Source organism: Giraffa tippelskirchi, chromosome 4 (genome assembly GCF_054371585.1).
Source record: "Giraffa tippelskirchi isolate mGirTip1 chromosome 4, T2T-mGirTip1v1.2.pri, whole genome shotgun sequence".
Classification (NCBI taxonomy): Eukaryota; Metazoa; Chordata; class Mammalia; order Artiodactyla; family Giraffidae; genus Giraffa; species Giraffa tippelskirchi.
The window spans coordinates 189,680,504-189,695,241 of record NC_137278.1 but is presented as its reverse complement, the minus strand read 5'-3'; positions in this window follow the sequence as shown (position 1 = coordinate 189,695,241).

Genomic DNA, 14,738 nt, shown 5'->3' with positions numbered 1-14,738 from the left:
TTCCTCCTGGCTTACAAAAAAGATCCCCGTTTATTTAGATTTCACATATTTGGATTCATCTTTTCCTTAAGTCAGAGTTGATGTCATTCTGGGGAAAAGGAAAGGATATGTCTTCTACCATCAATGGTAGTAGTTGGCCAGCTTTCTCAGCATGGACTTTTATTTCTTCCCCAGTATTGACTGAGAACCTCTGTATGCTATGCACAGTACTGCATAATGGGTTGCTTCGGCCAGCACAGCAGGTAGGGATAGAAAGTGGTCAACTGCACAGTTTCGGAAAAAGAAACTAGAGACAGAATTAAAGTTTTAAAGGTGGGACCGGGGGACTCAAGACCTCTTGGGTCAAGAGCCACATCACTTTTATTTAGTGTTTTGGCAAGCAGAAAGAATCTGTTGTGCTACAATGAAGTCAGCCTCCTTTGTCCCCAGTCACGTCTCCCATTTTATTGATTACTTTAAACTATCTTTGTTATTTTCTTGTACAAGGGCTATCACCTAGCTGGAGGTCATAGACCTGCATATGCCTTGGGAAAACATCTTAGTGTGTGCACAATCAGCATTCTGAACTTGCGCTGACCCAGTGTTCCAAGGTCCACACTATGTTTTTCCTTAGCTTAGAAGGGCATGACAACCCCAACTGATCAATCCGATGTACTTTTATTTGGGTAATGCTGTATTGCTATATTTTGCTTTTATTCTTTTCCCATGGTGATTTTCTCATGGCTTAGCCAGAGCAATAGGTGGCTATTAACCCCTGCAACGGGTCGTGAGGGTACCCTGGTCTATGAGACCAACTAGATTTACATTCCTGAAGCTCACTCTTTTTTTCTGGGTAACTGAAGACCGGACAATAAACAAATAAGTGACCATCAAAGAAAGGATTCCCCTTCAGCTTCTGCTACTACTTGTATCTCTCTGTTGCTTGTGGAATGGATGTTGGGATTACTTCTCCCATGTGATCAAGTTTGAAGTATATACAAAGGTCAGGCCACATGTACCCCTTTTAGGAGGCAGATTATTGCCCCCTATGTCCTAAAGAGAATAGACCCTAACGGTACATACCTTGGGCAGTTTCCAAGACGTCCGACTGTTTATTCCACTTCCCGCCTATTCAGAAGACTTCCTCATATAAAATAGTCATAATAGCTATTTTGATGATCGAGATTGTTCCTTTATTCCATGCCAGCTATTGTTCAGTTCAGCAGCTCAGTTGTGTCCGACTCTTTGCGACCCCATGAACTGCAGCACGCCAGGCCTCCCTGTCCATCACCAACTCCTGGAGTCCACCCAAACCCGTGTCCATTGAGTCGGTGATGCCATCCAACCATCTCATCCTCTGTCATCCCCTTCTCCTCCTGCCCTCAATCTTTCCCAGTATCAGGGTCTTTTCCAGTGAGTCAGCTCTTCGCATCAGATGGCCAAAGTATTGGAGTTTCAGCTTCAACATCAGTCCTTCCAATGAACATCTAGGACTGATCTCCCTTAGGATGGACTGGTTGGATCTCCTTAAAGTCCAAGGGACTCTCAAGAGTCTTCTCCAACACCACAGTTCAAAAGCATCAATTCTTCGGGGCTCAGCTTTATGGTCCAACTCTCACATCCATACATGACCACTGGAAAAACCATAGCCTTGACTAGATGGACATTTGTTGACAAAGTAATGTCTCTGCTTTTTAATATGCTGTCTAGGTAGGTCATAACTTTCCTTCCAAGGAGTAAGCATCTTTTAATTTCATGGCTGCAGTCACCATCTGCAGTGATTTTAGAGCCCCCCAAAAATAAAGTCAGCCACTGTTTCCACTGTTTCCCCATCTATTCGCTATGAAGTGATGGGACCGGAGGCTATAATCTTAGTTTTTTTGAATGTTGAGCTTTAAGCCAACTTTTTCACTCTCCTCTTTCACTTTCATCAAGAGGCTCTTTAGTTCTTCTTCACTTTCTGCCATAAGGGTGGTGTCATCTGCATATCTGAGGTTATTGATATTTCTCCTGGCAATCTTGATTCCAGGTTGTGCTTCCTCCAGCCCAGCACTTCTCATGATGTACTCTGCATAAGTTAAATAAGCAGCCTTGACGAACTCCTTTTCCTATTTGGAACCAGTCTGTTGTTCCATGTCCAGTTCTAACTGTTGCTTCCTGACCTGCATATAGGCTTCTCAAGAGGCAGGTCAGGTGGTCTGGTATTCCCATCTCTTTCAGAATTTTCCACAGTTTATTGTGATCCACACAGTCAAAGGTTTTGGCATAGTCAATACAGCAGAAATAGATGTTTTTCTGGAACTCTCTTGCTTTTTCAATGCCAGCTATTGGATGCTCAGTAAATAGAAGTACCAGTTTCTACAGGGATATGGGCTTACCATTATAGGTTAAAGTAGAGATAACTGATGAATATTTTGTTGTTGTTTTTAATGCCCAGTTGTTAGGAATAGTTCTCGGTATTACTGCCTTGTGGCATGGTGAGCAGTGCAGAAGAAAAAAAAGTGTTTATCAGTTGCTGGTTTTGACATTTACGTCTTAATTTCCTAAAAAATTTGAGGCATCTCGAAGATTATTACCAAATGGTAAGGAAATAAGCGTAAGACATTTATAAAAAAAAAAAAACAAAAAACAAAAACTTTTCTCTCTAAATTTTCACAGGCATCTAACCCTGTTACCTGAAGATATAAACAGGCAAGATTCACAGATGTCAGTACACTGACAACCCCATTCTCACCCTATCTCAATCACCACTGTCCCAGAGATTCATAGGCTTCCCTCAAATACTTCCCCTGCTGCAAGATTCAGTCAGTCCATTTTAACATCACCATTTCTGTTTTTGAGAGCTTTTTAAACCTGAATACTTTATTAGCAGTTAAAAATGCATTTGTTGTTGTTCAGTTGCCCAGTCATGTCTGGCTGTTTTGGACCCATGGACTGAAGTGTGCCAGGCCTCCCTGTCCCTCACCATCTCCTGGAGCTTGCCCAGGTTCATGTCCATTTCATTAGTGATGCCATCCAGCCATCTCATCCTCTGAGGAGGATACCCCTTGCCAAATCAATTCAGCCTGTGAATCTTCTATGCACAAACAGTTCTTGCCAATATATGATTATTAACTTAAAAGGCCAATGTTTTTTTCAAGCATGAGACCCAATGGAAAAAGATTTAGGATAGAAACTGGTGAGACCTGAATTCTGGTCTTTAGTAGATTTCTAATCCATAACCATGTGTGTAGACACACCTGCGCTTTCCCATGGAGATAAGTCATTCAGTGTGGCACGTTGTGACTTGGCCAGGATTTGTTCCTTCTCTGCTTTTCCTGCAGGGCCAGTCTTGTCTTTGTGTCTCTGAGAACTGGTCTGCTTAGTTTTATCTGCCTGGAATGAAAAGGTTTAGTCTGGCCCCATAATTGGTGATGACTATACGCAAACTCTTCACAAATTACTTTCCAGTGGTTGAAAGGTCATATACCACAACATTTAAGAACTTACTCTCTTGGAATGAGTTCAGTTCAGTTCAGTCGCTCAGTTGTGTCCAACTCTTTGCGACCCCATGAACCGCAGCACGCCAGGCCTCCCTGTCCATCACCAACTCTCGGAGTTTACCCAAACCCATGTCTATTGAGTCAGTGATGCCATCCAAACATCTCATCCTCTGTTGTCCCCTTCTCCTCCTGCCCTCAATCCTTCCCAGCATTAGGGTCTTTTCCAGTGAGTCAACTCTTTGCATGAGGTGGCCAAAGTATTGGACTTTCAGCTTCAACATCAGTCCTTCCAATGAACATCCAGGACTGATCTCCCTTAGGATGGACTGGTTGGATCTCTTTGCAGTCCAAGGGACTCTCAAGAGTCTTCTCCAACACCGCAGTTCAAAAGCATCAATTCTTCGGCACTCAGCTTTCTTTACCATCCAACTCTCACATCCATACATGACCACTGGAAAAACCATAGCCTTGACTAGACGGACCTTGTTGGCAAAGTAATGTCTCTGCTTTTAAATATGCTATCTAGGTTGGTCATAACCTTCCTTCCAAGGAGTAAGTGTCTTTTAATTTCATGGTTGCAATCACCATCAGCAGTGATTTTGGAGCCCAAAAAAATAAAGCCTGACACTGTTTCCACTGTTTCCCCATCTATTTCCCATGAGATTTGAGTTCAGATCCACTCATCTCCTCAATAGCTGAGTGACTTTGGAAATGCTACTCAATTTCTTTAAATGTCAGTTTCATCTATTAAATGGGCATAATAGTAGAGTTACATCAGTGAGTTTAGAGGAAGATTAGAGATACTGTAAATGAAGGCACTGAGTTTCCCGTATAGAAATGCACTCAATGAATAGTAACTAATAGTATGTGAAACTGGATTTAGAGCAAGTGGCAGTCGTGATGGGACCTATTGAAGTTAGTAAACATCTGGCATTCTAATAATTCTTTGATTTTTCATATATCTCACCATAAAAACTAGCATAGTGGCTGTTTACTAATTATAGAACATCTACAACTCAGTCTAGAACAGAAAGGAGTCATAAATAGCAAAATTAACTTTGTGAACCTGAATTTGTATCTCCTGCTACAAAGACAACCTAGTTTGGAATTAGTAGGTTAAGTGCACCGACTCAGATTAAAAATAGAACCCATTTGTTCAACAACTTATTGAGTGTATATTACATGTTATACCCATGATTGATAACCCACTGTCAAGAAAAATGATGACAGTGTAATTCAGAAAGATGATCATGATCTAGCAGACCACATGTTAAGAAAAGGAGATGCTCAGGGTGTTACAGGTACAGGGAAGAGGCACCTGTGTCCCTCAGCCTGGTGGGGAGGGTGGCGCCTGAGATGGGTGCAGTGCAAGAGTGTGTCTGACATGACAAGGTGTGCTAGGAAGACAGCATGCATGGAAGTACAGAAGTCAACAGACAGTACCTGTGGCCAGATGTAAGCATAACCAGAGGAAAAGGTCTGGCCTGGAGATAAGAATTTGGGAATCATGATTAACAATGGTCTTAGTGGGTAAAATCATCCAGAGTGAATATAGATCTAGAGAGTATATGTACAGAGATGTTATCAGTGAATCTCTAGGAAACAGGAAACGGCAAGTGGGGATGGGCGAGGTCTAATCCACTGTCAAGAAAGAGGAGCCATTCAGGGATGAGAGGACGTGGCCTGGAGAAAGCATCAAGGAATACAGATTTTTCACGATTTGGATCTATCACTGTGCTCCCTGACTCTACCTAAGTTGCCTTTACTTTTACCTATAACTGGGATATGTTCTATAAAAGTTACAACATTTTCCTACCCAGGAGCTTCCCTGGTGACTCAGCAATAAAGAGTCCGCCTGTCAATGCAGGAGATGTGGGTTTGATTCCTGGGTCAGGGAGATCCCCTGGAGGAGGAAATGGCAACCTGCTCCCCTATTCTTGTCTGGGAAATTCCATGGACAGAGGAGCCTTGGCAGGCTACAGTCCATGAGGTCACAAAAGAGTTGGATGTGACTTAGAGACTGAACAATAATTACCCAGTAAATGCTGCCCAGTTGGCTTACTTTACCAGTGGCCCTGGAATGGCGATGTACTTTTCCCCTTTGCATTTTCACACTGCACATATAGAAATTAGAGGTATATATCTGTGGTGACAAAAAACCATTTTTTTGAAAAAGCCCAGAAGAATATTGACAAAGAACCATTTAAAAATACATCTTTTGTTATCATCCCATTTATTTAAATAGCTTTTTACATATTTTAACTTTAATCAGTGTTTTAATTTTAATTTTTTTAATCTTAGAATGATTAAAGCATGAGAAATTTGACCCTGACAAACTTAATTCGTTGATGTTTAAATGTTTAGTTTGCCATGAGAGGGAAATGGAGAGAAAGAGAAAAAAACCAAAACTTTAAAAAAAAAAGGAAACCAGCTGGCTTCAGGAAGATAAGAAATTATCACTGTAAGGCTTTATTTTGTTTACAAGGAGAGAAAAAAGAGAGTTTATAGGTGTTGAAAAACACATTTTAATATATGTGTGCATGTTGGTCGCTCAGTAGTGTCCAATTCTTTGCAACCCCATGGACTGTAGCCTGCCAGTCTCCTCTGCCCATGGAGATTCTCCAGCAAGAATGCTGGAGTAGGTTAGGAAGTTAGGGGATCTTCCTAACCCAGGGATCAAATCCCGGTCTCCTGCATTGCAGGCAGATTCTTTTTTTTTTTTTTTTTTATTTTTTTTATTTATTTTTTTTTTTTTGCAGGCAGATTCTTTACCATCTGAACCACCAGGGAAGCCTCATTTTAACATATGTGTGTATATATGTATGTATATATATTTTATATATATATATATAAAGGAAAAATTCTTAAAGAGATGGGAATACTAGACCACCTTACCTATCTTCTGAAAAACCTGTATGCAGGACAAGAAGCAACAGTAGTAACTGGGATCTTTGATAATTTTATCAAGCCATGCAATTAAAAAGTCAGCACTACTTAGCTCCAAATTATAGAAACAAAGGAGGGATAAGCCCTACATTAAACAAAATTATCTTTCTTTTAGGCAAACCAGACAAGCAATTTGCTTATGAAGGTTTGTTTGCTTTCTGTCTTGAAGTATTAATGCATCTCAAATGAGCTATCTTCATGTCAAAAGCCCAAGTGGTCACTGCTGCTCTAAAATATTCCTGATGAAATTGAGTCTATTAGAGAGGTCAGTGTACAAATTACTCTTACTAATGAGAAGACACAAAAGAAGCAGATGTATGGCCTGGAGGAGGTGCTGTTTTAGATTGTGACAATGGACAAGGAGGAATATAATGGTTTGTAAATATGTGTAACTTCTGATCCCCAGAACCTGGGCAGTGGTCAGTCATTACCAGTTGTGGGTCCAGGCAGACAAAACTAAATGGAGCAGTTCTCAGACACACAAAGACAAGAATGAAGAAGTCTTCATCCGATTTAGAAATGGTGACCCGAAGCAAAATTGGTCCGAAGGTCATGATCTGAGGAGAACTTCTGAACTCAGCCCTCAGAGGTTCAGCTCCAAAACAGACTTATCAAACCTCTAACCCTATGGACTGTGCCTCTTACACACAACACTAATTATTAAGCAAGCTAACAATAATAAAGCAGGAAATAGAAGACTAAAAACAATTTTACTAAAGAACACTTATCAGTCAAATTCTAAGAGATCTTATTCCCAGGGAAATAAAACAGACTCAACACTGCAGTGTTTCAGCAAACTATAGGAACTTGCACATGAACTTATCAGCCCTGGCATCACCTACAGAGGGAATCACAAGGGGTCCCAGATGTTCACAATATTGCTAAATTGAGAGTCCTGGTCCAAGTATGAGCCCTTTAGCTGAGTCTGTATTTTTGTCTTTACCCTCCAGCCAAAGCCCACCAAGAACAAACCTGTATTTTAACAAGTTGGGTTTATTGCTCTTTGTGGCAGGGAGCACACATACTGGGAAGGTGTGAGGTGTTTCATTAAAATATTCAAAAGAGTTATAGGGCTGGAGTTTGTGTATAGGTTACAGGGCTGGGACTTTGCCCAGGATTCCATACTGTTGGGAACAGAGGAGATAAGTCTTAGATTTGGTGTCTTAAAACAGCTAATCAGGTACAAGGAAGGAAATGAGGCTAAAGCTGCAATAGATGAAGATGCTAATGCATATGGGCCTGCCCAGGAGTCTCTGGTCATTTTGGGGGTTTGCACAATGCTCATGTTTTTGTGGACTGGCCAATGCTTATGTTTGTGTATGTGTGTGTGTGTGTGTGTGTGCGCCTGCCTCTTGAGCATCGTACTTCACCTGCCTACTTAAGATCACCATAGGTTATTTCCCTGGGGTTTCATCCTCAGCTGTTCCACCCTAGACCAATTCCCTTCATTCCACACCACCCTCCCCAGTCCACTGCTGAGGTTTGAGTTTCTGCTCCCTTAGTTGTGTGACCCTGAACAAGTTATCAAATCATTCTTTACCTCAGTGGGCACATCTGTAAAATGACAGTAGCTGCCTCACAGGGTTGTTGCAAGGATTAAATAAATGAATACATATAAAACAGTTCTGAGCGTCCCAGGTGGTGCTAGCAGTAAAGAACCCACCTGGCAATGCAGGAGACAAGAGAGACAGGTTTGATCTCTGGGCCAGGAAGATGCCCTGGAGGAGGGCATGCAACTCACTCCAGTATTCTTGCCTGGAGAGTCTCATGGACAGAGGAGTCCGGCAGGCTACAGTCCATGGGGTCACAAAGCGTTGGATATGATTGAGCAACTAAGCACAGCCAACACTATTTTGAGAGTTTTATAATATTAGCACATTTGTTATCTGTATTCAATGACTTCTCTCTCTTGTATATATTTATTCAATGCATCCTATATTTATTCAGATGCTAAGTCAGCCAGGATCCTGCCAGGAAACAGATGGCATGCCCAAATGTGGTGATTTGAGGACAATTTAATAAAAGGACTGCTTACAGTGATGTGAGCAGCATACAAGGAAAGCACATGGAAGGAATGGTGACGGCTGCCCTCCGCTCCCACCCCTCGGCTGATGGAGTGAAGGAGAGTGGCAGCCAGACCTGGCAGGAGTAGGTAGTGTGAGGGGCCCGAGTGACAGGGAGAGTCAGGAAAAGTTAACCCATGGTAGCCATGCAGGGAGGGGCCAGGGGATTATTAATTTCATGACCTCAAATCCCTCCCTCCCTCCCATACCCTGTTTATCACCCAGCCTAAAAGGATGCCAAAAGCTAAGAAAACCCGTTGAGACAGTCTCTACAGTTCAGCCTCCCGGGGACATAGAACACGGTGGAATCATGTAAACAGGGAATCTGAAGCGGCAGACCCTTAGTTGTTCAACTATAACGTGAGCCGGCACCCTCTGCCATGGGGAATATCACCCGACCTTTCCAGGAGACAAAGGTTACCTGAGAGTTTACACAAAACCCTTGATACACAGTGTTCTATTAAGAGCAAACAGGATAGATGGAATTCCCGTGTTCCGGAAGTTTCCCACATAAGTAGCCCTTAAATGAAGTCGATAAAATTTATAGATGCCAGCCTGTTCTGCTGTGTTTTCGTAGATTTGCCAGTTGCCAGCCCTGTAGCAGTCCTTTCTGTCTCTTCCACCAGCACCGGGTTGGAGTACAGGGAACTCACACCCACCCCACTTTGCTTCAGCAAACAACTAGTTCATGCTTAATCTCACTGCAAAGAAACCTGGAAAATGCAGAACACAGGAATTTTTTTAGTGAGTACCACTGTCTCTGTCAGAGTTTCTGAGTATTTATATTTTTTGCTTATTTCTCAGGTTTTAGCTTTGTTCTGTTTAACAACCCCCTAACAGAGTCGGCCAGTCAACTGCAGTTCTCTTGAGATTTTTTAAGAAAAAAATGACACACACACACACAAATTCTATCATCAGCTAATACCTGTAAGCTAATATGATTGCCAGGGGGTAAAGAGGGGGAGGGATAAATTTGAAGACTGGAATTGATGTATATACATTACTATATATATATAATAGATAAGTAATAAGGACCTGCTGTATAGCACAGGGAACTCTACTCAATACTGTGTAATGACCTATATGGGAAAAGAATTGAAAAAAGTGGATATATGTATACCTATAACTGAAGCACTTTGCTGTACACCTGAAACTAACACAACATTGTAAATCAACTATACTCCAATAAATTTCTTTTAAAAAAGAGCAAAAGCGACACACATAAATTTTATCATCGGCTAATACACCTGCGCTAGTGGCTAACTACCTGATAGAAAGAGCTTGAGAAATATTCTATACATTTTCATGAAAGGAGGTTTGTGCTGACAATTTTATAACTAGGTTGTAATAGCGGAAGTAAAAAGATTGAGTTTTCTTTATGCTCTCCATGCCAGTTTTAAATGTATTGCCTCTGAGCCCCAAATTCCAATGTCAGTGTGGGCTCCGTGATAATAGTTGGCGTTCTTCTGGGCCAGTCTTCCTAAAAGAAGCGCGATGCTAGGCTCTGCTGGAAGAGGGCACCAAGGGCCTTTGCAGGCGGGAAGGGTGACTCTCACTGACTCAGGCTGCTGCGTGGTGCTGGTGGGTAAGCAGTGAGGGGGAGAGGCTATCCAATGGCCTCTGCTCCAGCCGTGCGCCCAGAACGCACACTGTCTCCACGACCTGCAGCCCTGACTCGCCCTGGGGACCACCTTTCAAGACCCTGCCAATGGGAAAACCGAGCACGCTTGGCTTCCAGCTGTCAGAGGTCCCCTGACTCCCTCGCAAGTCAGCTTGCTCAGGTTTCTCTCCTGGGTCCGTTTGCACGTGGCCGTGGAGTACAATTGGTCACCTGCTTATACTGCGGGTTTCACACTGCAAAGGCAGGTTTGTGGCAGCAACTCTGTAGCTCCCGGAGCCCCAAATATCTGTGGAAATTTTGCTGATCCTTGTTCTGTTTAATTGGTGGAAACAAAAATAAGAAGTAATAAACACAAAGCATCTTTTTAAACAACTCCTGTTGCTCTATTTGGTTTTTCTCTCCATAAAAGTGATATTTTCATGTCATCCTTTACTTTCATATGTTACCCCTCAAGTTTTTTAAATGAACATGTATTTTATGGGTAAACTCGGTACAAATAAGGATTTAAAAGGACCTCCTCCTGCGATCTGGGTTACTCTGCAAGAAGAATGGTCCTAGAAACAGATGTTGGATTTGTTCTCTACCTGTATTTTAATTCCCTCCTCATATAAGGAAGTCAATAGATATTATTTGAAGGTATGGGTTTGCTTTGTAGTAAGTTCTTAAATATGGCAACCTTTATCAACTCACTGTAAAAAGCCAGGCCTTTGTGAAAATAATAAGCCCTTTTCATTTGTCAGTGGTATATTTCACGAAACCAGGCAAGATTTCAGAAATATACTAAAGTTCTTTTTTTCCCCTCGACCTGCCGTAACTTTGGCTGTCACCTCCCTTGTTCCTTTACCTCACTCCCCAGTTTATTGGGACAAGTTTGCTGGGTGCAGTGATAATGAATAGTGTAGTTAACTCTTGTTTTTTTGGAATCTAATTTTTCCTGAGATTCAATGAATATAAACACTATAGCATTATACTTTTCCTCGCAAAATATTGTTACAAAAGAGCCTTAAATCATTTTTTGCCTCTCACAGTATTTTTATTTTAAATTAAAAAAAAATTTTTTTTTTTGGCATTGAGATCTTAGGTTCCTCAACCAGGGATCAAACCAGCATCCTCAGCAGTGAAAGTCTGGAGTCCTAACTAAAACCAGCATCCTCAGCAGTGAAAGTTTGGAGTCCTAACTATTGGACCTCCAGGGAATTCCCTCACAGCATTTTTATAGTGTTAAATCTCCTACATATCAGTTATTTATGCACATGTGGTATAATTCTGTGGATTCATTATGGTGACAATAGAAAACATCTTATTTTTAGGTGTCAGATGGTTAACAAGGGAAAATACTCTGTATAGGATAACAGGTCAAAGAAAAACATATTTGGGGATCCATGGTTTTTGCTTTGAAAACTTTTTTTAAGCAAAATGTTTTCTCTATTTGGTTGTAGCGCCATGAAGGTAATCAGCTGATATTTAGTATTTTTAAACGTTCAGATAAACATTTTCATTTTTAGTAGCTTCTCTATAAAAAGGTAACATAAAAATCTTAAACTTCTGGTGAAGATGTCTTTACCAGCACACAGCATGTATAGCCCTCAGATTATTTTTTTTCCAGATTATTAGTGCAGATTAAAAAAATAATAAATTCTTAAAAGAAATTAGCACTGGTAAATACCATATGGTATTTACTGTCTCGTACTGTAGGTCTCGTACTGTCTCGTATTGTCTCGTACTGTAAGCATCTGGTCCCATCACTTCATGGGAAATAGATGGGGAAACAGTGGAAACAGTGTCAGACTTTATTTTTTTGGGCTCCAAAATCACTGCTGATGGTGATTGCAGCCATGAAATTAAAAGACACTTACTCCTTGGAAGGAAGGTTATGGCCAACCTAGATAGCATATTTAAAAGCAGAGACATTACTTTGCCAACAAAAGTCCGTCTAGTCAAGGCTATGGTTTTTCCAGTGGTCATGTATGGATGTGAGAGTTGGACGGTGAAGAAAGCTGAGCGCCGCAGAATTGATGCTTTTGAACTGTGGTGTTGGAGAAGACTCTTGAGAGTCCCTTGGACTGCAAGGAGATCCAATCAATCCATCCTAAAAGAGATCAATCCTGGGTGTTCATTGGAAGGTCTGATGTTGAAGCTGAAACTCCAATACTTTGGCCACCTCATGCGAAGGGTTGACTCATTGGAAAAGACCCTAATGCTGGGTAGGATTGGGGGCGGGAGGAGGAGGGGACGACAGAGGATGAGATGGTTGGATGGCATAACTGACTCGATGGACATGGGTTTGGGTAGACTCCGGGAGTTGGTGATGGACAGAGAGGCCTGGCGTGCTGCAATTCATGGGGTCGCAAAGAGCCGGACATGACTGAGCAACTGAACTGAACTGAACTGTAGGTGTGACTCAGAAGCAGTGTAGACATTTATGTTTATCTCCTGAAATTTCTTTAAGGCCCATGATAGTAAAGACGTTATCTGATTTTCTTACTACTTCTTTCCCAGCAAGCGCCTAGCTCTCAGCAGGTTCTCAGTAACAATATGGAATAAACAGTTTGTACTCCTATATGCCTCCACAGACCCTTAGGTACCTCAAACAATCAATTATCCTCTTCCTCCAACCCCTCTCTCTACTGGTTATTCATCCTTGGTAAAATGAACAGGTTGATTAAGGAAAACCCCTCTGCTCACCCAGGCCTGGCCACTTGTCCTGTCCTCTTGACTTTTCCTTCACAGCCAACTACAGGCCTGTGCATGCGTGTATTTTGTTAAGTCACTTCAGTCATGTCCAACTCTTTGTGACCCTATGGACTGAAGCCCGCCAGGCTCCTCTGTCCATGAGATTCTCCAGGCACGAATACTGGATCAAACCTGTGTGTCCTGCAGCTCCTGAACTGCAGGCAGATTATTTATCGCTGAGCCACCTGGGGAAGCCAACTACAGGCCTTCTTAGAGACAAAAGACCTGGAGTAGGTAGTTACTTTGGTCTCACAAAAGTTCCAGTTCTCACCTTTGCCCAAAGTCCTTATTATCCAGGAACGTAAAGCTTCCCCACTGCACCCAGGACCTGGGAGTGAAGTTATCCATGGCTCTGCTAGGGAACAGCTTTGAGCTCCACGAGTCTTGCCATCAGGTCTCTCCTCCAAACTGGTTCTGGCTGAGGAACATTGCCAGGTGCTAGACCTGCTCGTTTTGAGTTCAGGACAAAACAGAAACGTGCAGTTATCCATGGGGTGGTGGCTGGGGTATCTTCTGTGTCTGAAGAATTGCTTGAATGCAGCAAAAAATAGTAATAAAAGTCTCCCTGCTAAATAGGGAGATATCTTAATAAAGAGCACAAACTAGAATATACAAAATGAGAATTCAAAGAGAAACTTAGATGTCAACTCAGGCTTTATGCTGATTCCATGCCATGTGGTGATCCTTAATTCACACCTTACAGTACCTTAAAGGAACTTCAAAATGGTGTTAAGGATCAATTAATGTGTAATAAAGTGACACTTTGATAAAGGATCAATATTTATCCATATACCTGACTGAAAATTTGTATCAGACTTATGTTTCATAGCAGTGATTTAACTAGAGCAAACATTTTTAAAAAACCAGGAAAGTGAGTGTTGCTCAGTTGTGTCTGAGTGACCCCATGGATTGTAGCCCACCAGGCTCCTCTGTCCATGGCATTCTCCAGGCAAGAACACTGGAATGGGCAGCCAGTCCCTTCTCCAGGGGATATTCCTGACCCTGGGATCGAACCTGGGTCTCCATGATGTAAATGACAAAAACCTACCCAGAATCGACTGATTTCTCCTTTCCTGCAGATGCAGCTAACACATGAAATGTGCCAGATTTTACCAACTAAAAGCATTTTCAGAAGGTAAAACTAGCAATATTAGAAAATGACTTTTAAGATAAACCATATAGCTTCCTTAATGTCAAACAGAAATCTCAGAAAAAATATCAACCTCAAGCCAGAACAATAAAAATGTTGCAAACCAAATATCGTTATTTACACTTAAAATATTGATCTGAGAATGTAATTGTGTTCTACCTTTGCATCTAAACAAAGATTCAATTCACCTGCTGACCCACAATTATACTAAAAAATAATAATCCCAAAGAGGTCTGTAGACTGCTCTGGCAGGATCTGCTTTAATTTGAAAGAACAACTTCCCAGTCACATACAGAAAAGATCTCAGGACAAATACTTTAAATCCATCCAAGAACTCAGTTGTAAAAAGTATTCTTGTAGTACCTTTTTTAGGATATCAGCAATTTTTGATGAGATACACATGAAAGACATATACGATACTATGGAAAGAATCAGGTATGCCTAGCCTAAACACATGGAGAAGGAAATGGCAACCCACTTCAGTATTCTTGCCTGGAAAATCCCAGGGACAGAGGAGCCTGGTGGGCTGCTGTCTACGGGGTCGCACAGGGTCGGACACGACTGAAGCGACTTAGCAGCAGCAGCAGCAGCCTAAACACAATGCATACATTGTCTCACTATGTGTATATACATGGTGTGTGTCTCCTTATGTATAAGACACACTTTGGGTCCCTGGACATGAGCCCTTTAACACCACTACCTTCACCCGTAAAATGGGGAAAATATCCGTGGAAGTCATTCCCCAGTATTACTGGATAGATATT